At 40.8% G+C, this 27,999-nt stretch overlaps 1 protein-coding gene and 1 long non-coding RNA gene across 12 annotated transcripts in view; one reads left to right on the forward strand and one right to left on the reverse strand.

The window, feature by feature from the left end:
• LOC111094063 overlaps window positions 1-9,815 on the forward strand; it is a 30,375-nt gene extending 20,560 nt beyond the window's left edge. The window contains exons 4-5 of the long non-coding RNA XR_005384356.1: window positions 8,815-9,126; window positions 9,421-9,815. This is a non-coding gene — a long non-coding RNA (uncharacterized LOC111094063). The remainder of the gene's footprint in view (window positions 1-8,814; window positions 9,127-9,420) is intronic.
• Window positions 1-27,999, reverse strand: part of ATXN1 (ataxin 1) — a 406,723-nt gene that overhangs the window by 304,653 nt on the left and 74,071 nt on the right. The window lies entirely within an intron of this gene.

The raw sequence follows: 27,999 nt of genomic DNA on the forward strand, positions 1-27,999 counted from the left end.
CTACCGCAGACAGTTAGGTGAGACACCTAACACATAGACTACTAACGTGGTGTGACACTGGGGGAGGAGATAGTAAGAAATGATGAGATTTTGGATGTACTTTGAAGGTCAAGTTGACAAGTGGTATAAGAGAAAGAAAAGAGTTGAGGAGGATCCATCTAAGTTTTTGACCAGATCATCTCTAAGAATGGAGCTGCCCATTCACCAAAATGGAAAAGATGGTGGAAGAAGAAGGTGTGTGTGTGTGGGGAGGAGCACTCCATTATTGCATGTTAGGTCTAAAATGCCATATTAAACATCCTGGGGAGATATCAAGTAGCCAGCAGGATACGGGCAACAGCAAGTAGACAGGAAGGCTATGTAAGTCTGAAATTCACAAACGTGTGGATAGAAAACACAAGTTAAAGCACAAGTAACTGTCACAGGCAGTTCCCAAGATAGACCCCAATGACCCCATCTCTTGACATTCATGCTCTTGTCTAGTCCTCTCCCCTTGAGAATAGACTAGATTGAGCCATTCTCTAGCAAACTGAGGGCAGCAAAGGCAATGGGATGTCATTTCCAAAATTAGGTGACAAAAAGACTGGCTTCCATCCTGGATGCTCTTGTATATTCTCTACAGGGTTACTCATGATGGGGGCAGGGGTGCTGGCTGCCAGGCTGCGAAGGCCATCCTGGGGAGGGGCCCATGTGGTCTGCTGGAGTCTGTATAAGAGTGAGCTTGGAAGCAGATCCCAACCCTCCCCCCACTCCCATCCTTTAGATGAGACTGCAGCCTGAGTTAATTAATGGCTTGACTGCAACCTTATGGAGATCCCAAGCCTGAGACAGATAAAAAAATGTGCCCTGGTTCCTAATTATAGAAACTGTGAGATAATAAGTATTTGTTCTTTTAAGCCACCAGGTAATTTGTTACACAGCAATAGGTTACTAATACAGTTATGACGGGCAAAGCACTGTTCTAGGAATTTTATATGACTTTTTACAGTTGGAGAAACTGAGTCACAAAGAAGTTACATCACTTTCCCAATACCACAAATATGTGACAGAGATGGGAATCCAACTCAGGCCATCTGAGTCCTGAGCAAAGGCTCTCTGTGACTGCAAGCTAAAACCCCTCAAAGATAACCTTTTCTGCCTTGGACGTGCATACCCAAAAATGTGACTTTTCCCTCTAGGAAATGCTAATATCATAGACTATATGCAAACAATGGCCTGTGTGCATCTTCACCAAGCTTCTTAACCTGTCACAGAGCTCTACAATCCTATTTTCGATATCCCAAATACATACAATACATTTCGATATCCCAAATACATTACAATACAGACACACACAAATTTTATATATATATATATATATATATATATATATATATATATATATATATAAACTGTCAAAGAAGATGGAAAGGTGGCCTCTTGCCGTTTGAAGAGTAACTTCCCTCTGGTTCTTTATTCTTTAATTTCAGTCTGGTTCATCTAGTTGATTTAACTATGAGAGAACTGCCAGCATAGTTTGCAAATGCTCTCATATAAATTCCTGTAGACTGAATGTCCTTTTGCACATTTAAAGAGCCCTCCTTTCTAAAACTACTTAATGGTAAAAACAAACAAAAAACACCAAGATACTGGATAAGACAGCTACAGTATTTCTGCTTGAATTATTTAAATAATAAGGGAAAACTGATTTTCAGTTGCCAGTAGAGAGTCATTAAGGATTCAAACAATATTAAGGGTTTTTTTAAAGATTTTATTTACTTATCTGGGGGCACGTACATACTAGTAGGGAAAGGAAGAGGGGAGAGGCAGAAGGAGAAGCAGACTCCACACTGAGCGGGGAGCCTGACACAGGGCTCAATCCCAGGACCCTGAGATCATGACCTGAGCTGAAGGCAGATGCTTAACTGACTGAGCCCCCTCAGGCACCCCCCCAAAAAATATTAAGTTTCTAAGTAGGAACTGGTAAAACCAAAACATAAAAAAAGCATTTGAGCTACATAAAGTATAGTAACTACTGTCTCTTTAGTATTTAAAACAAATTAAGACTTTTCCATTCTTTCCTTGACACAGACGTGAAATACAGAAAGTGAAAGAAGTGATCTCTGTACTTCTGTGCTTCAGTACAAATTTAGAATGGCACTGTTGTCAGAAAGGAAACTGTTGCTGGTTATTGTACCCTCATTTTTTTAGGAAAAGAATGCCCATCAAGCAGTAGCCAGGAACATGTTCATCCATACCATGGAATCCTTTTATTGTTTTAACTAAGGAACATGTTCATCCACACCATGGAATCCTTTTATTGTTTTAACTAAGGTTATGCCCACAACCAATGGAAACCAAAGAACTGGAAAGAAAGAATCATTAAAAAAAAAATACAACAAAACCCACTGCCATTTATAAATCTCTTTTTTCTTTCTTTCTTTTTTTTTTTTTTATAAATCTTTCTGTTACAAGAAGTGACTGTGTTTTATAAAGGCATATGATGCATCACCACAGGTATTTTTTGCCATTTAAAAATACCAAACAGTAGTGACAGGCCTCGTGCCAAGGCTGCCAGAACTAACCTGCAATTTGGACGATTTGTATGGGGATGACATTACCCTGTCTTGTGACACAAGCAGCAGATGCTGCTGATTAACACACAAAAATGTCTAAAACAGAGTTTCACCAACATAGGAGTTTGCAGAGTAAAGACGGCTTTGATGATTAGGAGCAAAATAGTATCAAATGATGAAGGATGAGTGGTTTCCTTTTTAAAAAAGAAGAGTCAATCAAATTAACTGGTAAGCTTTCATGGACCTTCTTCTAAGTAAAGTACAAGATGTAACTGCAAGTACTTGATAAATCTTGCTTCTTGTTTTTGGGAGAGGGTAGCATATACCGTGCATTAGCCAGTGTGTTCAGTGGGATGCTATATTCCATGGCAAAACACCATGTTATGCTAAAAATGAAATGAGGACAAAAAACACTGGGATACATTTGGGAAACACTTTTGAGGGACTCTGGTGATCTGATATGTATTATAAATCTCAAAGAGGAAAAACAGCATGCGGCTCACCCCAAAATACATTTGACCACAGAACACTTTTTCCAAAGAAATAAGCAACCAGTAGACATGCACTGACCGAAATGCATCTTAGCAAACAATTCACAAGGTCTGTGGTTCTTGGACTTTTTCTTCCCCCTTTGCATCTCTAAAATGTAGTAAGGATCCCAAAGAGTCTTTAATTAGGCAAATCATACTGAAAAATACTTATTGTATTAAAAATTGAAACTGTAAAAAAACTGAAATATGTTAAAATTAACTCATTTACTGTAAATAATAATATACCCATTGTACATTACATAAAATAGCATATCTTTATGAAAAAGCAACTGTATTCTTCAAAACAAAAAAGTTCAGTGTGAAGAGTGACACTGATTTAAATTTTTGCATATTTCTTTAATATCTGGCTTAACAGGGGGTCACGTGGTTGACTCAGTCGGTTTAGCACCTAACTCTTGATTTCAGCTCACATCTTAATCTCAGGGTGGTGAGTTCAAGCCTTGTCTTGGGCTCTACAGGGGGCATGGAGCCTACTTTAAAAAAAAAATTGAAAAATAATAAAATAAAATAAAATAATAAAATCTTTAAAAAAATCTGGCTTAACAGAAAAAAAGTTGAGTTCTCAAATGAGCCTCTGAATTCAATTTTCTGTGATACGTAGTTTGGTGAACATGTAGGCTGGCCATATCCATGACATAAATCATGAAGAAAGGGCACGCTATTAAGAAAACATCTTGATAAGAACCTGGGAAAGGTGTACACTTTAGACTTCTTTAGCAAATGCTTTCTTTTAATAATCTAGGTTTTAATAATCTAGTAAGGATTTGTTTTAACCAAAGATGATAAACTCTTTAAATATCCTGAATGAGATTCAGAAAGTCCTGTTTCATGAAATCAGTTAACAAAGTATGTATGTAATCATAAACCATCAACTATTTATCAACAATGATCAAACAACACTGGCTATCTGGTTGTTCACGTATTCATGCAGCAATAATAATAATAACTAATATTTGTGTGTGGGGGGATGTTTTTAAGGGGGAAGGGGCAGGGAGAGAGGGAGAGAGAATTTCAAGCAAACTCCACACTGAGCATGGAGCCCGACACAGGGCTCCATCTCATGACCCTGAGACCATGACCTGAGCTGAAATCGAGTCAGATGCTCAACCCACTGAACCACCCAGGCGCCCCGATACCTAATATTTGAGTGTTAAGCCCTCAAATTGCATTATCTCATTTTGGTCTTATAACCACCCTATGAGGTAGACACTTTCATTATTCTACCTTTAATCAATGAAGAAATGGAGGTGATTAGAGCTAAGTAACACACTCAAGGTGCTAAGTAACTAAGTGATGGATTCAGGACTCCCAACTACTGTCTGACACCAAACACTCTCTCTTAACTCATTTCCTTTTTTTTTTTTTTTTTTAATTTTATTTTTATTTATTTATGATAGGCACACAGTGAGAGAGAGAGAGAGAGAGGCAGAGACATAGGCAGAGGGAGAAGCAGGCTCCATGCACCGGGAGCCCGATGTGGGATTCGATCCCGGGTCTCCAGGATCGCGCCCTGGGCCAAAGGCGGGCGCCAAACCGCTGCGCCACCCAGGGATCTTAACTCATTTCCAATTCACAGTTTAGTAATCCAGATTCTTCCTCTGGCCATTATTCCAAGAAATAATGAAATATCGTCTTCATTTTCCTATTTCAAAGTGAGTAGCTGCTCGATGAATTAGTTTGGAGCCCACACTAATAAATGTGCATAAAATGGGAACATTCTTCTGCCTCCCAAAGCAGACTATCCACGATATTCAATGAAAAAAAAAAAAAGTCACATAGGCTGGATGAGATGAGCCCAATCTTCTGATTCTTAAAAAGTCATGAGGATGGAGCAATCGTAACGACGTTCTGGAAATAAAACCCAACGTACCAGTCCATATCCCCCTCTTTATTCCTCTGAAAGCACAGTCACAAAACAGGGACTAGGAAAATGCCTGTCATCTCTAAGGCACCACAATAAGGCAAGGAGAAAGCATAGGCAGACCTTGTTTTATTGCACTGTGCTTTATTATTTTTTTAAAGACTTTATTTATTCATGAGAGAGAGAGAGAGATGCAGAGACACAGGCAGAGGAGAAACAGGCTCCATGCAGGGAGCCCGACGCAGGACTCGATCCTGGGACCCCAGGATCATGCCCTGGGCGGAAGGCAGGCACTAAACCACTAAGCCACCCGGGTTGCCCTGCACTGTGCTTTAGAGTGCTTATCAGATACTGTATTTCTTCCTCTCCTCTCCTCTCCTCTCCTCTCCTCTCCTCTCCTCTCCTCCCCTCCCCTCCCCTCCCCTCCCCTCCCCTCCCCTCCCCTCTCCTCTCCTTCCTTCTTTCTTTCTTTCTTTCTTTCTTTTTTAACAAATTGAAGGTTGTGGTGACCCTGCCTAGAGCAAGTGTATAGCCCTCTTTCTCCAACACAGCATTTGCTCACTTCATGTCCCTGTGTCACCTTTTGGAAATTCTCATAATATTTCAAATTTTTTTATTATTATGTTTGTTACAGTGATTAGTGATCCAATGGTTACAACTCACTGAAAGCTCAGATGGTGGTTAGCATTTTTTAGCAAGACTATTTTTTTTATTTTTATTTTTTTTTCTGTTGTTTTGTTTTTTTTTCTTTTTTTTTCTTTTTTTTTATTTATTTATTTATTTATTTTTTATTGGTGTTCAATTTACTAACATAGAGAATAACACCCAGTGCCCGTCACCCATTCACTCCCACCCCCCGCCCTCCTCCCCTTCTACCACCACCAGGGAAATACAAATCAAAACTACAATGAGATACCACCTCACACCAGTGAGAATGGGGAAAATTAACAAGGCAGGAAACAACAAATGTTGGAGAGGATGCGGAGAAAAGGGAACCCTCATACACTGTTGGTGGGAATGTGAACTGGTGCAGCCACTCTGGAAAACTGTGTGGAGGTTCCTCAAACAGTTAAAAATATACCTGCCCTACGACCCAGCAATTGCACTGTTGGGGATTTACCCCAAAGATACAAATGCAATGAAACGCCGGGACACCTGCACCCTGATGTTTCTAGCAGCAATGGCCACTATAGCCAAACTGTGGAAGGAGCCTCGGTGTCCAAAGACTATTTTTTTAAAGAGTTATCTATTTATTTGAGAGAGAGAGAGAGCTGACAGGAAGAGGAGGAGGGGGATAAAGGGAGAGAGGGAACTCCAGCAGAGAAGCAGACTCCCAGGTGAGCTCAGGGCTTCACCTCAGGACCCTGAGATCATGATCTATGCCAAAACCAAGAGTTGGAGGCTTAACCTACTGAGATCCCCAGGTGCCCTAGCAAGATAGTATTTTTAAATTAAGATATATATATAGATAGATGATAGATAGATAGATAGATATAGTTATATATATAGATAGATAGATATAGATAGATACATCTACATATATATTGTTTTTAAGACATTATGCTATTGCATACTTAGTAGTCTACAATATAGTGTAAACATGACTTTTGTTACATACTGGGAGCCCCAAAATTCATGTGATTCATTTTATGGCAATACTTGCTTTATTATGGTGGTCTGGAACCAAACCTGAACTATGTGACTTACAACTCTGCTTCTTTTTCAAGGGTTTCTAAACCCTTAGCTTCCCTGGGTCACTATACACCTGTGTCCATTATTTCTCTAACCTCAATGGCCTTCCTTCTGATACCTCAGAATCATTTAAAACATACTGAATACCGGGCAGCCCGGGTGGCTCAGCGGTTTAGTGCCGCCTTCAGGCCAGGGCTTGATCCTGGAGTTCTGGGATCGAGTCCCACATTGGGCTCCCTGCATGGAACCTGCTTCTACCTCTGCCTGTGTCTCTACCCCTCTCTCTCTCTGTGTCTCTCATGAATAAATAAATAAAATCTTTTTAAAAACCATACTGAACACCTTCCCAGATCAGTGTTAATCATTTTCCAACACCCAGCTCAAGACAGCTGTCCTTCCAGAACTACTCTTGCTCCCTTTGCTCGAAGCTCCTTAGTCAGGAAACCCCATCCCTATGGGCTTACTTGTCCACTTCCTGATGTGGGGTAATGCAGCTTTTCCTTCATGAGTCTCGTCTTCTACAGCTATAAGTAGATGGTGAATGTTCTCAAGAGCTCCTGGAGAAGCTCACAGCACTTCCTACGTGCCAAACACAACATAGCATGCTTGCTTGTATTTTTCTTGATTGGGCGGAGACTAAAGAACACAGGAGTGTAATTTTATGTCAATTTTATTTTTAAACATCTTTAGATTCTTCAGTCCTAAGATTCTTCAGTCCTAAAATTAGCAATGGAATTCAGCCAGAAATTTTAGATATTTTTAAAGAGAATAGTAGTCTACAGTATAATCAATGGTGGTCACTGAAAACTCCATGCCAGTTTATTTGTGACATTCTCAGAGTAGACCGTTAGGTCAGTATACTAACTCTTGGCCAAAAAAAGGGGGTGGGGGTGGAACTGGAGTACTCCCAGAAATCCACCGACTGTATCTTACCCTTTCTAAGTGCTCAGCCATTCTTAATGATGTCTACTGAGTGCACTTCCATGTCCCATTGGAGTGTTCTGTGTATTTGTTTGCAACATGAATACCTAAACTGGCATGGAGCCTTTTAATGGGTATTACACCACAGACTAGAGACACAGAAGAATCCAACTCATTCTCTCAGCACCATAATTACTCTTGGAAAAATTATGCTACATACTTTGTATAAATGGTATGACCTAGGGGTGCCTGGGTGGCTCAGTTGGTTGAGTGTCCAAGTCTTGGTTTCGGCTCAGGTCATGATCTCAGGGTTCTGGGATAGAGCCCCGCATCGGGCTCCACACTCAGCACAGAGTCTGATTCTCTCTCTTCCTCTGCTCCTCCCCAGACTCACAGGCACTCTCTCCCCACCGCTCAAATAAATAAATAAATAAATAAATAAATAAATAAAATATTTTCTAAAAATGGTATGATCTAGGGGATCCCTGGTGGCTCAGCAGTTTAGTGCCTGCCTTCGGCCTATGGCATGATCCTGGAGTCCCGGGATCCAGTCCCACATCGGGCTCCCTGATGGAGCCTACTTCTCCCTCTGCCTGTGTCTCTGCCTCTGTGTGTGTGTGTGTGTGTGTGTGTGTGTGTGTGTGTGTGTCTCATGAATAAATAAATTAAATCTTTTTTAAAAATTAAAAAAAAATGGTACGATCTAATATCATGTAATAACAATATCCAATAATTCTTCTAGACTATGGCAAACTTACAAGGGCATTCCATTCTCCAAAACCGCCTTTCTCTCAGACCAACCAAATAAATTGGAAGCTTGTGATTTTGCAAGTGACATGGTTAGGAGCAGGCCTGTTTTGGTTTTTTGTTTTTTCCATGCCAAAATTCTGCACAGAAGAATGGGAAGCTACTGCAATGGTTCATCTCTAATTACTGTGACAGACTATCTAACTTAAAGACTGCGTTTCCATTTGTGAGCATCATCAATGGATTCACAGAACCATGCAAATTTTGGTCTTCCTCTGAAACCTAACAGCCCTGATCTTAACCTTCTTTATCATTCTTGGTGGAAATTTTCAACAACCACAAAGGTGGGGAAAAGGGTGTGTTGCATGCTGACTTTTTAGTCATATTTCCTGATGTTGCCATTTTAGTATACTTTAAATATTTACTTATGGCAAGATTTAAGTAATTATAGTTCATGGAGCACTGTTCTCTTTTTCTGTCTCCGTAGACCCTCTCTGTGTGCTGTACCACAAAAGAAAGTTCTCTGAATCACTGCCATTATTTTGTGAAGGGCTGATGTTCTTAACTTGGTGAGCAGTTCTCCCAGAGCTCTTGAAATCTGAAGTGAGCAATCTTAGACTGGCAAATTTTTTTTTAACTGCCTTTCATATTACACTGAGACTGCTCTCAACTAACATTTCCTTTTTGTCTCCTTCCACATTCACATTGGTGATGCCCGCACACACCGCTGAGCACCTGTCATCTCAGACCACCCAAATGAAGCTGAAGGAGCCACTAGCCATGGCCCAACCAAGAAGGGGTAGGTTACAGGTTCAAAAGGAAAAAGAAGTGAAGTAATGCTGGATGGTAAGAAAGATTCAGAGGTCCCTTTTAGGGATCCATCAAGCCTATTCCTGGCACCCCAACATCACAGAGTGGCTGAAACTCAAAACTCCAGATTCAATACTCTGCCTCCCCTCACTTATTTCGCAAGTGAGCTGGTTCCCAATTCTTTCAATTCGACTTTCTGGTTCTACTGCTAGAGTCCTTCCCTTCCCACCACTCTGGCACCACTGCTTCTGCTCTCACCCACCTCTCTTGCCCGCCCACCTAGATTTTCGACTGCTCTCCTGGTCCTCTAACCAACTCTCCAGAGTGCCACCAAACAGATCTGGTGACTGCATTCCCCAAACTGAAAGCCTTGGATAACTACAATATACTCTTCAAACTATCACTGAAGAGAAAGGAGCAATGCGAGCAACACGTCAGTGAATCACATGTGACCCCTACCACCCCTACCCTTTTGTTGAGAATGTACAATTGAGAAGAGATCTGAGGAACATAGATGTGAAGAATACGTAAAAGGCCAAGAACCAATGTTTCATTCACAGATTTTTTCCCCCTGGGTTTTTTGGCTCATCTATATTTTGGGTCAGTTTTGTGTTTTGTTTTGTTTTTTTTTAAAATAAAAAACAAAACTCAATTTGACTTTTAATCATTAAGAATAATCCTAGAAGCATGTCCTGTTAGGCGCTGCCAAGTTGCATTGATACGTTTCATTACTGCTTGAAAGGCCACATATTAAAAACACTACCAGAAGTCAAGTTAAAGAAAATGAAAACATAATGATCTGGGATATTTTTTTAAAGCAGTTACTAAAACAGAAACAAATGTTATTTTAAATCTCTGGCTCACTGTAAACTGACAAGATATGAATATGAATTCCACCAAGTAATGTACAACAACTGCTTCTCCTCCCCATAACCACATGCCAACAACTCCACTTTACATTTCATTTGGATTTTACATGTGGAACGGATCATCTAGATTACAAACCACCCCTCATTCAAGTAGATCCGCTCCAGCTAATTTTTGATATCGTGACATCATACGTCTAAAAAGCTTAGTAAATAACTATGCTTGAATCTGATTTGACAAAAAGTCACCACGTTTTAAATTTCTAAAGCAAGTGAAACACAATATCTGAAAAACTAAGGTGATGCCATCATTGTCAAGTGATGTTATCAAGTCATCCACACACTTCTTTTATGGTGCTTTGTAAGGAACTTCTGCTAGGCGCTTGTCTGGAGTAGAAAAAAACATACTGGATATGGATCATGCCCTCAGGAAGTTCATACTCCTTCCGGGAAGGCAATATATACACAAATGGCACATCCTCTTCATGGTACAGCAAGAGAACAAGAGATAAGCTTTGGAATTGCAGAGGGGGAAATCTCATTTTATGGAAGAAAGGGTCTCAGGGAAGGTTCCACAGGGAAGGGTGGGTGGCCTTCCGCACTGGATGGGCATTCTGAACTCATATTTCCATTCCTAAAATCAAAGTCCCAGGACTGGATCAAACCAACCAGTTTGTCCCTTGAGCTAACATACTCGGAGCAACTAATATGTGTTAAGAAATTCACAAATCAACAAACTCCAAGTGATAGCCTGGCTATAACTGGTTTAGAAAGGGCTTGGAGACTCATCGATGTTCCCAAGAGTCATAGTTCTCCTTAAATATTTGTAAGCCAAAACTGTGTTTAGATCAACATGATAATCACAATCACACAGAGAGTGTGACAGTCTTAACGAGAACAACCAAGGGTCAAAATCATTATGTATTCTGAATATAAATATGGTCTAAGACAATAAGGATTTGGATCCGCCAAAAACAAATCACATGTCCCCCAATATAACTGAAGTGACCAGAATGTCAAGAACTTAATATACTGTAATACACTTAATATACTATAATAAATATATTTATTCTGTCCTCCAACATCAATATTATGCAATGATTTCATTTTGCACTGTTGTTCAAATATATATTTGATTTAAAATAGCTATTTAACTATTTTAAACTATAGTTTTTAGCTAAGTGTAAAAAATTAAGAACCTTTATTGTTGAATGCATCACAGGAGACTGGCTCGCTAAAAGTACAACCCCTGGACCCGCCTGTGACCCACTTCATCAGGCTCCTCGGGCCCAGGAATCTGTATTTTCAATGAGCTCTCTCCTTACCCCCAAGTGAGGACAGGCTGCATATTTAAGTTTTCAACCCCCTTGCCCTGTACTGTCTTCCCCGACCTGCTTCCCTCTCCTTTCCTCTATAATTGTAATATGTCTTTGCCAATTTAAAGAATTACCTCTCAACATCCTCTGTGTGTTTTCTGTGTCACTATACATTGATTAAAAGGAAAATTGCTTCTAAAACACTGAAATTATATCACTGAAAAGAGGATGTCAGTAGTCCCTCCTTATCCATGGGAGATATGTTCTTAGACCCCCAGCAGATGCCTAAAACCACAGACCGTATCAAACCCTAAATATACTATGTTCTTTCCCATACATACATATCTATGACTAAGCTTATTTTTAATTGAATTATAATTAACATATACTATTATGTTACTTTCAGTTATACAAAACTGTGATGCAGTATTTTTCTACATTAGGAAATTATCACCAGGACAGGTCTAGTTACCATCTGTTGCAATACAAAGTTACTACAATATTACTGACTATATTCCCTATGCTGTAAATTACATACCTGTGACTTATTTATTTTATAACTGTAAGTTTCTATTTCTTAATCCCCTTCACCTGTTTCACCCATCCCCCTCCTTCTCTCCCCTCGGGAAACCACCAGTTTGTTCTCTGTACCTGAGCCTATTTCTATTTTATTTGTTCCTTTTGGTTTTTAGATATCACATATATATAAATGAAATCATGCGAAAAAATAAGTAAGTGAAATCATACTGTATTTGTCTTCCTCTATTTCACTTAGCAGAATACCCTCTACATCCATCCATGCTGTCGCAAATAGTAAGACCCCATTCTTTTTTATGGCTGAATAATATCCCACTGTGTGTGTGTGTGTGTGTGTGTGTGCGTGTGTGTGTGTGTGTGTATTTTATCTATTCATCTATTGATGGGCACTTAGGTTGTTTCCATATCTTGGCTATTATGAATAATGTTGCAGTGAATATGGGGATATATATTATTTATTAGTGTTTTTGTTTTCTTTGGATAAATACCCAGAAATGGAATTGCCAGAACCTATAGTTCTATTTTCCTCTTCTTTTCCTTTCTTTGGGGGGAGAGAGAGAATATTAAGCAGGCTCCATGCCGTAGAGCCTGAGGCAGGGCTCCTTCCCAGGACCCCAAGAACATGACCTGAGCCCAAATCAAGATCAGATGCTTAACTGCCTGAGCCATCCAGGCATCCCTATTTTTCATTTTTTGAGGAACCTCCATCATATTTCCCATGGTGGATACGCCAATTTACAGTCCCATCAACACTGCATGGGAGTTTCCTTTTCTCCTCATCCTTGTCATCACTTGCTATTTCTTGTGTTTTTGGTAACAGCCACACTGACAGGTGTACAGTGATACCTTGTTGTGGTTCTGATTTGCATTTCCCTGATGATGAGTGCTGCTGAACATCTTTTCATGTGACTGTGGGCCATTTCTATGTCTTCTTTGGAAAAACATGTATTTAAGTCTTCTGCCCATTTTTTAATCAGGTTGTTTACTTTTTTGTTATTGAACTATGTGATTTCTTTATATATTTTGGATATCAACCCCGTATCAGTTATATCATTTGCAAATACCTTCTCATTTAATAGGTTGTTTTTTGTCTTGATGATTTCCTTTACTTGCCAAAGGCTTTTATTTGATGCAGTCCCATTTGCCTATTTTTGTTTTTGCTGCCCTTGCTTGAGAAGACAGATCCAAAAAGTATTGTTAAGGCCAAAGTCCAAGAGTTTACTGCCGATGCTTTCTTCAGGAAGTTATATGATTTTAGGTTTTACATTGTTAAGTCTTTAATTCAATTCGAGCTTGTATATGGCATGGATAGTGGCCTAGTTTCATTCTCTTGCATTAACTGTCCAGTTTTCCCAATACCATTTATTCAAGAAACTGTCTTTTCCCCATTATATGTTCTTGCCTCCTTTGTTCTAGATTAATTCACCATATAAGCAGGGGTTTATTTCTGGGCTCTCTTCTGTTCCATCGGCCTATATGTCTGTTTTTGTGCCAGTACCACACTAGTACCACACTGTTTTGATTTCTATAGCTTTGCAGTACAGTTTGAAATCAGAGGGATTATAATGCCTCCACTTTGTTCTTCTTTCTCAAGATGGCTTTGGTTACTTGAGGTTTTTTTTGGTTCCATACTAATTTTAAGATTATTTGTTCCCGTTCTGTGAAAAGTGCCATTGGTATTTTGATAGAACCCGTATTGAATCTGTAGATTGCTTTGGGTAGTATAGACATCGTAGCAATATTTGTCCTTCCAATCCACAAGCATGGAGTGTTTTTCCATTTCTTTGTGTCATCTCCAATATCTTTCATCAGTGCCTCAGAGTTTTTAGAGTACAGTTTTTGCACCTCTTTGGTTAAATTTATCTCTAGGTATTTTTAAAAATTTCTTTTATAGTTTTAATTTAAATTCTAGTTAGTTAACATATAATGCAATATTGGTTTCAGGAGTAGAATTTAGCAATTCATTGCTTACATGTAACATACAGTGTTCATCAGGTATTTTATTCTTTTTTATGTAACTAAGTGGGGTTGTTTTCTTAATTCCTCTTTCTGGTAGTTCACTATTAATATAGAAATGCAACAGATTTCTGAATATTAATCTTGTGTCTTGCAACTTTACTGAATTCATGTATTAGTTCTAATAGTTTTTTGGTGGAGGCTTTAGGGTTTTCTATGTACAGTATCATGTCATCTGTAAATAGTGAGTTTTACTCACTATTTTACTTCTTCCTTTTCAACTTGGATGCTTTTTATTTCTTTCTCTTGTCTCATTGCTGTTGACTAGGACTTCTAATACTATGTTTAATAAAAATGGCCAAAGCAGGCATCCTCATTTTGTTCCTATTCTTAGAAGAAAAGCTTTCAGCTTTTCACTATTGAGTATAATGTTAGCTGTGGGTTTGTCATATATGGCCTTATTTTGTTGAGGTACATTCCCTCTATGCCTGCTTTATTGACCGTTTTTATCATGAAACAATGCTGAATTTTGTCAAATGCTTTTTCTACATCTATTGAGGTTATCGTATGATTTTTATTCCATGTTTTATAAATGTGGTCTATCACACTGATTGATTTGTAGGTGTTAGACCATCCTTGCATTCGTGGAGTAAATCCCATTTAGTCATGGTTACATGATCCTTTGTTCTCTTTCTATTTCTTTAAATGTAAAGTTACATTGTGTATTTGAGATTTTTCTTATCCCTTTAGGTAGGTCTGTATGGCTATGAACGTCGCTCTTAGAAACGTTTTTGTACCACCTTGAAGATTTTGGAAGGTTTTATTTCCATTTTCATTTGTCTAAAATATTTTTTGACTTCCTCTTTCATTTCTTCATTCACCTATTGGTTGTTTAATAGCATGATGTTAATCATGTGTTCTTTTCTAGTTTTCTTATAATTAATTTCCAGTTTCATACGTTGTGGTCAGAAAAGATACCTTATATAATTTTAATCTTCTTACATTTATTGAGACTCATTTTGTGGCCTAACATGTGTTCTATCCTGGAGAATGTTCCATGTGCACTTGAGAAGAATCTGTATTCTGCTGTTTTTGGATGGAATGTTCTGTATGTATCTAGTAAGTGCATCCAGCTGGCATAATATATTATTCAAGGTCAATGTTTCTTTATTTAGATTTTCTGTTTGGATGATCTGTGTATCAATGTAAGTGGGTATTAAAGTCCCCTACAGGGATCCCTGGGTGGCGCAGCGGTTTGGCGCCTGCCTTTGGCCCAGGGCGCGATCCTGGAGACCCGGGATCGAATCCCACATCGGGCTCCCGGTGCATGGAGCCCGCTTCTCCCTCTGCCTGTGTCTCTGCCTCTCTCTCTCTCTCTCTCTGTGACTATCATGAATAAATAAATAAAATCTTTAAAAAAAAAATAAAGTCCCCTACAATTAGTGTATTGCTATTTCTCCCATTATTTCTGTTAATATTTGCTTATTATATTTAGATGCTCCTATGCATAAAAGTTTACAAATGTTTTATCTTCTTGTTTGACACTGACCTCTTTATCATTAAGTAATGCCCTTCTTTGTCTTTTGCTATACTCTTTGTTTTAGCCTATTTTGTCTGATAAAACTATTACTACCACAGCCTTCTTTTCATTTCCTTTTGCATGGTGTATTCATCCCTTCACTTTCAGTCTGAGTGTCTTTACGTTTGAAGTGAGTCTTTTATAAGCAGGAGATAGAAGGGTCCTGGTTTTGTTTTTGTTTTTTAATTATCCATTCAGCCACACAATGTTGTTTGATTGGAGAATTTAGCCCATTCATATTTAACATAATTACTGATAGGTATGTACTTACTGGCATTTGGTAACTTTTCTGGCTGTTTTTGTCATTCTGTTCCTTTCTTCTTCTCTTTCTCCCTTCTCTTGTGCTTTGTTTTCTTTAGTGTTACATTTAAATGCCTTTCTCTTTTTTTTTCTTTTGTGTATTTACTATAAGTTTTTCCTTTATGGGGACTCCTGGGTGGCTCAGTGGTTGAGCGTTTGCCTTCAGCTCAGGGCACGCTCCTGGAATCCCAGGATCCAGTCCCACATCGGGCCCCCTGCATGGAGCCTGCTTCTCCCTCTGCCTATGTCTCTACCTTTCTCTCTGTGTCTCTCCTGAATAAATAAAATCTCTTAAAAAAAAGTTTTTTCTTTGTGGTTACAGTGATGTCCACATAGAACATTTTATGTATGTAACAGTTGATAGTAAATAAAGTGTGAACACATTCCAAAGTTTTATATTTTTATCCCCCTCCACATTTTATATCTTTGATATATCTTTTATGACACATTTTATACATTTTTATTCTATATCCCTTAATTATTATTGTATTTTTAATTAATTTTGTTACTTTTGTCTTTTACCCTTCATAGTTACGTTATAAGTAGTTGATCTGTTACTTTTATTCTTTATTTACCTTTTCCTATAAGATTTTTGCTGTAGTATGTTTTTGTATTACTGATTATTAATTATTGCCTTGCCTTTTTAACTCAGAGAAGTCACTTTACCATTTCTTGTAAGGCCAGTTCAGTAGTGATGAACTCCTTTAGCTTTCACTTATCTTAAAAACTCCTAATCTCTCCTTCAATTCTGAATGCTAATGCTACCAGCTAGAGACTTCTTGGTTAGCAGTTTTTTTTTCCCTTTTAGCACTGAGAATACGTCACACCATTCTCTTCTGACCTGTAAAGTTTCTGCTAAAAAATCTGCTGGTAGCCTTATGGGGTTTCCTTTGTTATGTAATATGTTGCTTTTAATTCTGTTTTTAAGGTTGTCTCTTTATTCTTAACTTTTACTATTTTAATTATGATGTGTTGTGCTGTGTTTCTCTTTGTGTTCAAACTATTTGGAACTCTCTGGGCTCTGGACCTACATGTCTGTTTCCTTCCCCATATTAGGGAAGTTTTCAGCCATTATTTCTTCAATAATTTTTCTGGATCTTTCCCTCTTTCTTCTCCTTTTGGGGCTCCTATAATGTAAATGTTATTCCATTTGCTCATGTCCCAGAAACCCCTTAAGATATCCTTTCCTTTAATTTTTTCATTTTACTACGCTACCTGGGTATTTTCCCTTACTTTGTATTCTAGCTTGCTGATCCATACCTCTAGTTCATCCATTCTATTGCTGAACACTCAAATGTATTTTTCAGTTCAGTTTGACCTGCTTATGTTTTCTCTTTGTTGAAGTTCTTGTTGTGTTCATCCATTCTTCTTCTGAGATCAGCGAGCATCTTTATGATCATTACTTTATCAGGTAGAGTGCTTACTTTAGTTAAGGTCTTTTTCTAGGGCTTTGCCTTGTTATTTGGATGGGAACATAGTCCTCTGTCTCCTCATTTTGCATGTGTGTGTGTGTGTGTGTGTGTGTGTGTATTAGGAGAAATGACTCCCTCCTTCAGTTTTGGAGTGGTCTTGTGTAGTGGCTGTTCCATGTAGCCCACAAGCTCAATTTTCCCTGGCTACCAGAGCCAGGTGCTCAATAGTCATCCTTTATGTATACTGCATGTGCCCACTGACTATGATAGTGGGATGGGTGCTGCATGGGGAGGGTGGAGCTTGGGCCCTTGCCAGATCAACTATAGCCAACCCACTGCATTGGGAGGGCAGCACTTGGGGCATTCACCTGGCCCAACTGCGGCTGAGCCACTGTGCAGGCAGTTTGGGGGTCAAGCCATTTGCCTGTCCAGTTGTCTCTGGACTGGGTGGGCCAGACTCCAAGCGGCCATCCAGACCTATTATGGCTTGGCTGCTATGAAGAGAAAGTGGGGCTCAGAGTGCTCGCCAGCTCTATTGTGGCTCATCCACTGCGTGGAGATGGCAGAGCTTGGGCACTTATCCCACCGGTTTTGGCTCAGCAGCTCTACAGGTTGGGTGGAGCTCAGGGTGTGAGCCTAGCCCTGGTGCAGCCCCTGTGCTGCATGTGGTAGGCGCAGCATGGGGCACTCACCCAGCTTGGTTATGTTGCAGTGTGGGCAGAGCACACCCTCCAGTTCTAGCAGGCTAGAGGAAGGGTGCCAAAAACGGTACCTGTTGGCTCCTTCACCAGCAAGTTAGAATGAGATTGCAAAAATGTTGTCCACCAGCATTTCCATCCCTCAGATAAAGTCCCTGCAGCAGCAGCAACTTTAACATTAGTAACTGAGTCTCTTTCACTTACGGTCTAGGTGTTTTTCAACCTTTTAATTTTGTGCTAGATCTCAGGGCAAGTGGGTTTGCATATGAGCCCTTAAGGAACAGGATCTCCACTCCTTGTAGTTCTATAATTTTCCTGGTTTTAATCCCCAGGATTTTCAAAACCTGAAGCTTCAGGGGCTTGTTTCTCTGGAGCCAGCCCCCAAGGTCAGGATGCCTGATGTGGGGCACAATCCCTTCAGTCCTCAAGGGAGTGTTCACAATTTTGGGGTCCTTCTAGCTTGTATGGTCACTGTGTTCAGGTTGGAGTCCCAGCTGAGGTTGTGTCTCTGCCTCTTTTCACCTCTGTGTGTCTCTTTTGTGTTTTGTTGCAGAGGTGCTGTTCATCTAGTTCTCAAGTGCTTTTCAGCAAAAAATTATTCCATATGCAGCTGTAAATTTATGTCCATGGGAAGAGGTCTTCCTATACTGCCATCTTAAACTCTCTCTTCTAATAAAGTTTCACTTATAAATCAGGCAGAGTAAGAATGTAATGACAATAAACAATAATAAAACAGAACTCTAACCATATACTATAAAATAAGAGTTATGTGGGCAGCCCGGTGGCTCAGTGGTTTAGCGCCGTCTTCAGCCCAGGGCGTGATGCTGGAGACCCGGGATCGAGTCCCACATAGGGCTCCCTGCATGGAGCCTGCTCCTCCCTCTGCTTGTGTCTCTGCCTCTCTCTCTCTCTCTCTCTCTCTCTCTCTCTCTCTTTCTCATGAATAAATAAATAAAATCTTTAAAAAAAAAAAGAGTTATGTGATGTGGTCTCCCTCTCAAAATATCTTAAGGTACTGTATCCACCCTTCTTCTTGTGATCAGGTGAGATGATAGAAGGCCTGTGTGATGAGATGAAGTGAGGTGAATGGGTTGGCATTTCAATGTAGCATTAGGCTAACGCTGACCTTCTGGTTATATGCCAGAAGTAGGATCATCTGTTTCTGGAATGCGGTTGACCACAAATAACTGAAACTATGGAAAACCATGGATAAAGGGAGCGGCAGGGGGGGACTACTCTATTTCAAACAATTCTTATAATACCTCTTTTTGCATGTACCTAGCTTGAGTTAGCAAAATGTGGTACTGGCAAATGCACTGGGTTCTGTAGCAGGCAGAGAAATGCCCTCCTTTCAAAAATGTCCACATCCTAATGCCCATAACCTGTGAATGTTACCTTCCACAGAAAAAAAAGAATTCCACAATGCGATACAATTCAGAACCTTGCAGTGAACATCCTGGATCACACGGGTGGGCCCAGGGCAGCAGAAGAAGGAGGCAGAAGAATAAAGTGAAGTGAGCAGTGACTACAGGAGATGCAGTGTCACCGGCATTGAAGATGGAGAAAAGGCCACAAGCCAAGAATACAAGTGGCCTCTGGGAACCAGGAAAGGCTATGATATGGATTCACTCCATATGGATGCAACCCTACACACACTTTGATGTTGGCCTGGTGAGACCCGGGCTGGATTTCTGACACACACAACTGGAAGACAACAAATGCGTGTTGTCTTAAGCCAGCACATTTATGCTACTTTGCTGTGGCAGCAGTGAAAATATGAACGCAGGTTCTCTGAAGAAAAAAGAAAGGTAAACACACAGGTTGTCTCTAACACAAAAGTCACGGCTCAGTGACACACACATTTTTCGGTCTTCCCATGAACATAAAGACAGAATCCCAAATATTCCCTGGGGTGCAACCAAGATATGACCCAAAGAGATTCAAACAACACTGTCACCGACTCTGTCCACTTCTCCCCTCATCCTACTCTTCTCACTCACCACCTGTGGCTTAGCTTCTCACCATCCACCATGACAGACTGATGAGTCACCTTGAAAAGAACAAAGAGGAGGGGGGGATGCCTGGGTGACTCAGTGGTTGAGCATCTGCCTTCAGCTCAGGTCGTGATCCCAGGGTCCTGGGATTGAGTTCTGTACTGGGCTCCCTGCAGGGAGCCTGCTTCCCCCTCTGCCTATCTCTCTTGGCTCTCTCTGAGGGTCTCTCATGAATAAATAAATAAAATTAAAAAAAAAATAAAAGCACAAAGAGGAGAGGGTGGATGCCAGTGTTTCTCAGCTCCAGCACCATGGACATTAGGGGCCAGATAATTCTATTGTTGTGGGGACTGCTCTGTGCACAGTAGGATACTTAGCAGTATCCCTGGCCTCTACCCACTAGATGCTGGTCGCTACCCCTCTCTCCCACTTATGACAACCAATAATGGCAGGAGATATTGTCACATGTCCTCCGAGTGGGGGAGAGGTGGCCCCCAGCTGGGTTCCACTGGGTTCCATGAGGCATATGTCCATTCACCTAGCACTCCACTGCTCTCTCCATCAGTTCCCCCTGAAGGAGGGAGAAGCCTCCAGCATGTGTGTGTATATACTCTTACATCATAGCTGGTCTCATTCAAACTAGTTTCCCCTGAATTCCGTCTGTTTGGCATTTTAAAACAGCTCCAACTCAAAACTCAACCACAGGCTTTTTTAATGGCCCAGCTACACTTATTCCCAGCCACAGGCAACGGAAACATGGCTGTTCCACAATGACCCACAACCCAACCCTGCCAATGAGCTCACAATCCATTCTCCTGCTACAGAGGCGAACTAAGCCAAAGCTCACTGTTTGACTGTTACAAGCAACTTTCTAAAGCCTTCTGCAACTTTGTTACCTAAACATCATTAATAAAAGTCTCTTCCATCAGAAGGTCTAATACACTGCATAAATCAAATTGGAGATGACCGAAAGCCTGATGGATGACAGAACAGATGTTCTGGAATCAGATCTTGGGAAACAGCCACTGTCTGGAAATTAGGTCCTCGGTAAGTTCTCTCTAAGAAAAGGACTTAAACAAAGGCGTTAAAAGATCCTGTTTTACGCAATTCTTAATCCTGCTCAGACTTCCCTCTGGGTTTCAAAATAACAAAACAGTAAATGGGAAACACAGGTCCTGTTCTTTCTGGAATCCGAAACAAAACTACCGTTTCCGAGATGGGACGTGAAATTCACAGGATCACACTTAGTCTGAGTGATGGCCACAGCCACTCTGAGCCCCGTGAGGTCTCCACGGAGGTGGCTCCCGGAGCTGCAGTGACTTTACAGAATGTCCTTCCAGGAATGTTAGCATATACACACCCCTGGTGCCTACCAGTGACCAAGGACTCTTTAACGGATCAGTTAACCACAGTCTTTGTAGACTGATCCTCCATCAACGACTGCCATGCCAATCCTAAGACTTTAGAATTTCACGTTTTTCTCTCAGAGGCCTTTCTCCAACTACACAATATTCTTATAAAGCCTGAATATAAGATCATGTGACTCTGAAGATCTAAGAGTCAAGGTCCTAAACTAAACACCATACTCATTATGGATTCTACTCCTACTTTTTTGTAATGATACTGCCTCATGGCAGTCAACACTGGTAGCCACAGATACACTGTCAACTCATTTCAAAGATGTGAAATCCAAGCATTCATGACAAGCAGTACACAGGAGGAGGGAGGGGACAGAGTAAGAAGTTTCAGGGGGTAGTGGGGATAAACATTATATGATATTTAAAACTAGGGTAGGGGAACCTGGCTGGCTCAGTGGTTGAGCATCGGCCACTCAGGGCATGGTCCCCGGGGTCCTGGGATCGAGTCCCGCATCTGGCTCCCTACAGGGAACCTGCTTCTCCCTCTGCCTCTGCCTCTGCCTCTCCCTGTGTATCTCTCATGAATAAATAAATAAAATATTTTTTTTAAAAACTGGGATATAGCACACTGTGGGGAATGAGGAGGATGAGGTAAGAACAGGGAGAAAGAACTTGGACATCACCAGGCATTGTCTCTAATATGCAAAAATAACAAATTCCAAAGGGCTGGATTATGAATGAAAACTTCAAGACAGGTTAAGACTGAGCCTCTGTCTCCAACCCAGCTACTCACATCAGGCCAGTAATGACTCCACCACAGTAGTAATAAAACAGCAAGGGTGAGTGAGTTTGCAATCCGCTGAAAACATATACAAAGCTAAGATTCTGAAAAGATTATTTACTAGCCCACACTCCCGGCTTTTATATGGCTAGTTGAGAAGAGCAGGGGAATGCTCTTAAGTGGATTGAGCTACAGGTTTTAAGTCCCTGCCAGATTTAATATCCCACAACTATAAATTTCTACTTTGAAAGTTACTCAGGTATACGACACACTTCTATAAAAATAATGTATAAAGTAGCTCCTTATTTCCAAGCCCACAATTACCAGCATATGAAACCAACTTCTTGTTGATCTTAGCACTGGTTTATATATCCTTTTAGCTGTTAGGGAAATTGAAACATCTTATTTCTTCATGCAACAGTTGCTGAGTGCCTACTTTGTGCTAGACCCCAAAATACATATGAATAAAACATGGTCCCCACACCGTTCATCCAGTGGTGGGATAATAGCACCAAAAAATGAGCCAAGGTTATAAGAGGAAAACAGCACAGGTGGAAGAATGGATATTTTTTTCTACAAAAAGAGTATCAATTTGGCTTTCTTACCCTGATTCCCAACTCACAAATTGTATTTTCTATTGTGGATCACTCATGGTGACAAAAGAACCTCACTATGATTCTTCTGGGTTGGAAACATCTCCCTGACAAACTTAGCTATGCCATTGGCCTCTATTTCTGGAACATTCAGCTGACGAAGAAAAGTTGTACACCAGCATCAATGATTCCATCACGGTAGCTGGAATATCATGGCCAATTTCATCCTCTGTTCAAGCCCCATCTACAATATTTTGTAGGTGTAGGAGTGTAGGTGTCATTTTGCTAGTTTATTTTATTTTCACTTACTAGCTAGCGGGTTTAAAAAAAAAATCGATGACTAATGTCTGAGTGGCTGCCGTGAGCAAAGCACCACGGGAAATGTAAAAAGGAATCAGCGTTTGTCCTCCTCCTTAAAGAAGCTTTCCACCCTGAGTTGGGGAGGCAGATATGTAAACAAACACAATGAGGTGTGAATCAAGAGGCATGTGGTGAGTGCTGGGAAGTGACAGGCAGTGAACTTTGCAGGGAGATGGCACCAAGTTGGAACACAGGTATCCATGAAGTATGGGGTGGGGAGGAGGAGTCTTCTATTTTTAAATGCCCTCTATAGTAGGATTTTTCTCCAAATTTTGTTTATTTGGCCCATTTTACTTGTATCCTGCTTCACTCACACCAGTGAAGGTGGTCCTGTGCACTGTAGTTTCTTGAGGTTTACAACTCAGTTAAATTCAACACAAACACTTGTCCTTTGAAGCAGCTAAAATGTTCACCTACATTTGTTTCTCTCTGGATGGGTAAGTGTGAAAGGGAGCAAAAGACAACTGGTAGCAACTCGGATATAATTGTTTATCTTCTAGTACTGCTCTTCACTCATTCTATTTTCATCCGTCATCACGACCTGTTTTCCGCATTTACTGTGCCCTTAAAATTTCTGTGAAATTTTAAGAAATTCAATGGTTGTCAGGGAGCCTGGCTGGCTCAGTTGGAAGAGCATGTGCCTCTGGATCGCAGGGTTGTGAGTTCGAGCCCCTAGTTAGGTGGAGAGATGATGACTTCAATAAATAAAACTTAAAAAAAAATTGAATGGTCATCAGACCGTGTTTGGTGCATGACGAGATTTTTTTTCTTGCAACTTGTTTTTTAAGATTTTACTTATTTATACATGAGAGACACACACAGAGAAGCAGAGACGTAGGCAGAGGGGCCAATGTGGGACTCGATCCCAGGACTCTGGGATTACGACCTGAGCCAAAGACAGATGCTCAACCACTGAGCCACCCAGGTGTCCCTTTCTTGCAACTTTTACCCATCCATGCTATCTGCCTAAACAGACCTGCCGCTTGAACCAAAACGCTGTTTGCTTGTCCATTTTTCTAATTCTGGCAATAACGTTTGATGTATCTCTTACTTGCCATACTTCTTTGTAATCTGGCTTCTTGGGTGTTTGGTTTAATTTCTTCTGATTTTGAGAAAATGTATATGTTTGTATCACAGAGGTCTTAACCAACTCCCAAATATCCTCGGGTTGTTTTGGAAAATCTTATTTTCAAATTCATATTAACAATGTAATTTTCTACTTACTCCCCATTAGTTATTATCACTTCCATTCTATCTTATATTAAAAGGTGGCTCTTAAGTCAAAATGTTAATTTCTTATCTATAGCTGGTTAGATACTTAGCTGCACAGAGAACCTGGCTGTCTTTTGGCTGGTACTCCTTTCCAGCTAAAACTGAGAAACCAAAGACAGAAAGCCATGGAGGAACACAGAGTGGGGAGTTTAGACAGACTTTTACAGAATATTTGTACTATTTTTTTCTAAGAGATCTGAATATTCAGTATACTAGTCATTTTCTGCTTTGAATATAAGTATCCACCAATCTTTCAATTTCACACACACACACACACACACAAAATCTGTGGGATTTAATCCACCAAAAGGAAGAGAGGGGAGTAGGAAAGGAAAAGATGAAAAGTAGGGACAAAGGGAGGAAAAAACAGTAGAGTACCATTTTTACATGGGCGGTTAAGTTCCAAAGTTAAGCGAAAGTCATATGTAATCCAAATTGACTCTGAAAATCCCTTAACTTGCCCCTAAGATGCTGCAAACATGATTTTGGCCATACAACTTTTTACGGGAACTTTCACGTGTACTAGAGTCCCGGAGCTACTGAGTTAGATGGCAGGAAGCATCACTTGATGCTCAAGACCTTCTTGTGGACCTCAAGAACTCACTTGAGGTCCACACATCAACGTCTGAACATCTAACCACCCCCTCTTGAAAATAAACAATCCATCTCTGCAATTAAATTCAGAGATTAGATGAAGGATGGTAAAGCATTAGTGCTTTCGGGCAGATTTTGCTCCATTCTGTTTTAATATTAAGCTTCTTTAACCTTAATGCATATTAATACACTTATGATTGTTGTAGTTAAAGGAATTGTGGCTTCATATCTTAGGTTCCTAATGCAGCAGTATCAAGAGTAACTTTAGAAACAATTTCTTTAAAAAATTCGTAATCTGGTTGCTGTGTAAAAAAGGTTAAAAATAAATCAGGTAGTAAGACTCTGACAAAATATGTAGAATTTAAATAAGTACGGGGGGACGCTGTCCTGCCTCCTTGTTCTGCACCCCAGCTTTGGGTGCAGAACACCCCATTACTCACTAGAAATGGGTGGAATGGAGGGCCCGGGAGGAGAGCTGCAGGCAGCCTTGGGTCAAGGTGGTGACCTTAACATCTATTGCTTTCAAGAGCCCCGGAAAGGCCCATTAGCCCCCCAAACATCTCTGTGTATCCCCTTCCTTTTCTTTTCACTTCCTAACCCACAGTGCGCTGAGCTCTGGAAGAAATTCTCAGCCACCCTGCTTTTCCAGATCACACCTTCCTCCAGGAGAGCTAACAAGTTACGATACAAATGGCAAGATGTGTAGTACATTCACCAGATCCTCCAAGGAAGAAAAGGCCCACCACAGCTCCAACACGGGGGCGAGGGCATGTCACCCAAGAGGAGGAGGGAAGGATGACAGGGTCCCAGCAGGCATGGGACACCAGTTAGTGTCTCATGCTCCAGCAACTTAAAACTTAAAAGTGAAACAAATAACACCGAGGACTGGCCATTCACTATTCTTCATAAAGATGCCTGGTGGCCCTATAACCCTAAACAGCCAGAAAGAAGTCCAAACATTACCATGAATGTGGGATGTGGAATGTGTCAAAGAACTCTGTTTTTTTCCTTTATGAATGAACTGGCATGTGTCTTCTTTGAGAAAACACATCATTAATTATTTCTTTTAGGATGCTTTCAATTATTCCTCGTCAATGAGAGGCTAGCTTCTAGAGATTCAGTGATGTCATCAAAAACTGAGAAGTACATCAGCGATCAAGCTAAGAGACTGAGAACATGGTATGGGAAAAGACTGGGTGTGGAAGAGATGCTGGATTTAGGAGCTAATACATTCCTAGCATGACAGTGATGACTGCTATCACTCCTCCACTGGACAGTGGTCCAAAGAGACACCCCGGGGCGGGGGGGGCTCTTTGGGATACTCTGTCCATGCTACGAGTCTCTACCTCCGAGCCCTCTGCTGGACATTTTGGAAGGAAAAAGTGCTGCTGAAGACGAAAGGTCAAGAACCCAGAACCCGTGTCGACAGCAATATACCGAGGTCAGCCACGCAGTCCCACTTGTAGTCTCCAGCTGAGACTCTATCCGAAGAAACCAGGGCCAGAATGCCGCCACGGGGGACACACGAGATGACACTGCCTCTCCAAAGCTGTCACACTCAGGAGTATTTAGAGAAAAGGGAAAAAAGTGGTAACACCCGTAACATCCGCATCAGGGAATACCACGTAAGAGCCAATTAGGCCGACCGCTTGGCATCGCAGGCTCATGCATATGAAAAGGGACACACGGCATCAATGAGCAATAATGCACGGGGTTTGTGCACACCTCCGTCTTCCTAACTCCCATTAGCTCACCCTTGTCTGGATGAAAAGAGCTCAGTGAATCAATTGCTTCTGTTGAACTGTTTATGTATTTTCCAAGTCCTGATTAGGCCATTAGTCACCAAGCATATTGCACAGCAAACGAGAGTGCCTGCAATTATGCAACTTCCCAAGAACATGCAGAGAGCATTTACAGTGAGACCACAGTGCCAGCAAAATGTGAAAGGGAGATTATTCGTCAGCAGTTTTAAGAACCGTGCACTTAAATGCCAAATGAAATATATGCATGGCAGATAGCAGGAGCTGGGGTGGGGGGTGCGGTGTGGAGGGGAAAGAGGGAGGAGGAACGATGAAAGCACCAACATTTACTCTCCTGCCCATAGTAGAGCCCCGAAAATGAGAGCCACCCGGTGTCACAAACAACTGTCCATAAAACAGGCTCCAGTGTCTTCTCTCCACTCTGAGGGTAATGTCGGGAGGAGCCTTGATAAAACACAACCCAAAGGTATAGAACAACCGACTCTTGTCTCCTCCTCAGTCAGCATCTCATTCTCTTGCAGAGCCCCCCCTCCCACCGCCCCCCAACACCTGTCAACATCCGTATCCAGACGCATTAAACATAGGGTCCAATGGGAAGTATCTCCCTCTCTCCTTTTGGCTATCTGTTCTCATCTTTCACGCTCGCACACAATCAGCAAAAATTATGCAATCACATATCTGAGGGCTTCCCATTCAAAACCATAAAGAACACTTCTAGAAAAAAAAGAAGGGAAGATGTGCGTGAGGCACTTCATGTTTTTTATCAGGACGCTGAACCACTTGCCCACACATTGCCTGGGATAAACCAGTGACAGACGTGAGTGAAGCTTTTATATTTTGTTTTTTTTTTTTTTTTTTTCAAGAAAATTTGCAAGGGGTCGGCTACTCAAAACCTCCCGGCAGAGAAATGGGAAATCATGGATCATGAGAAATGGATCAAAGCTTCTCCATTTACTGTAAAGTAATAACATAAGCAACAACCTTCTGAAGAGTGTTTTATAGTATTTTTCATGGCAAGGTTGTCACTCTTTGCTCTGTTAAGCCTCACCTTGCTACCTCTATTCATAAACTTTATACGTATTTATTTGTTGAGTTATATATTTTAGCTGAACTTGGAATGACAGTTATTTTCGAGAGGCTGCCAACGTGGGTCAAGAGGAACCTCAGAAACCTGGCTCATAGTGGCTCTGGCATAAGGAACCCTGACAGCCAAAACCAACCAGAAAGCTGATGAGATCCAGGTTTCCAAAACACTAGTGGAAAGGCATCCTTCCCTCTGCTTTCTTCCATTAAGCTTTTGCAAAAAAAATAATAATAATAAAAATTTAAAAATTAAAAAAATTAAAAAAAAATTATTTACCGAAGAGGACTCCTTCCTTTTGTCACACAACCAACCACTTCCTTGTGTGTTCAGAGTGCAACCTAGAGGTCCGTGTGTCAGTCTAGCTGCAAGCAGGATGCAGCTTTCTTCACCTGGGACTGAGAC

This window comes from Canis lupus, chromosome 35 (assembly GCF_011100685.1).
Source record: "Canis lupus familiaris isolate Mischka breed German Shepherd chromosome 35, alternate assembly UU_Cfam_GSD_1.0, whole genome shotgun sequence".
Taxonomy (NCBI): Eukaryota; Metazoa; Chordata; class Mammalia; order Carnivora; family Canidae; genus Canis; species Canis lupus.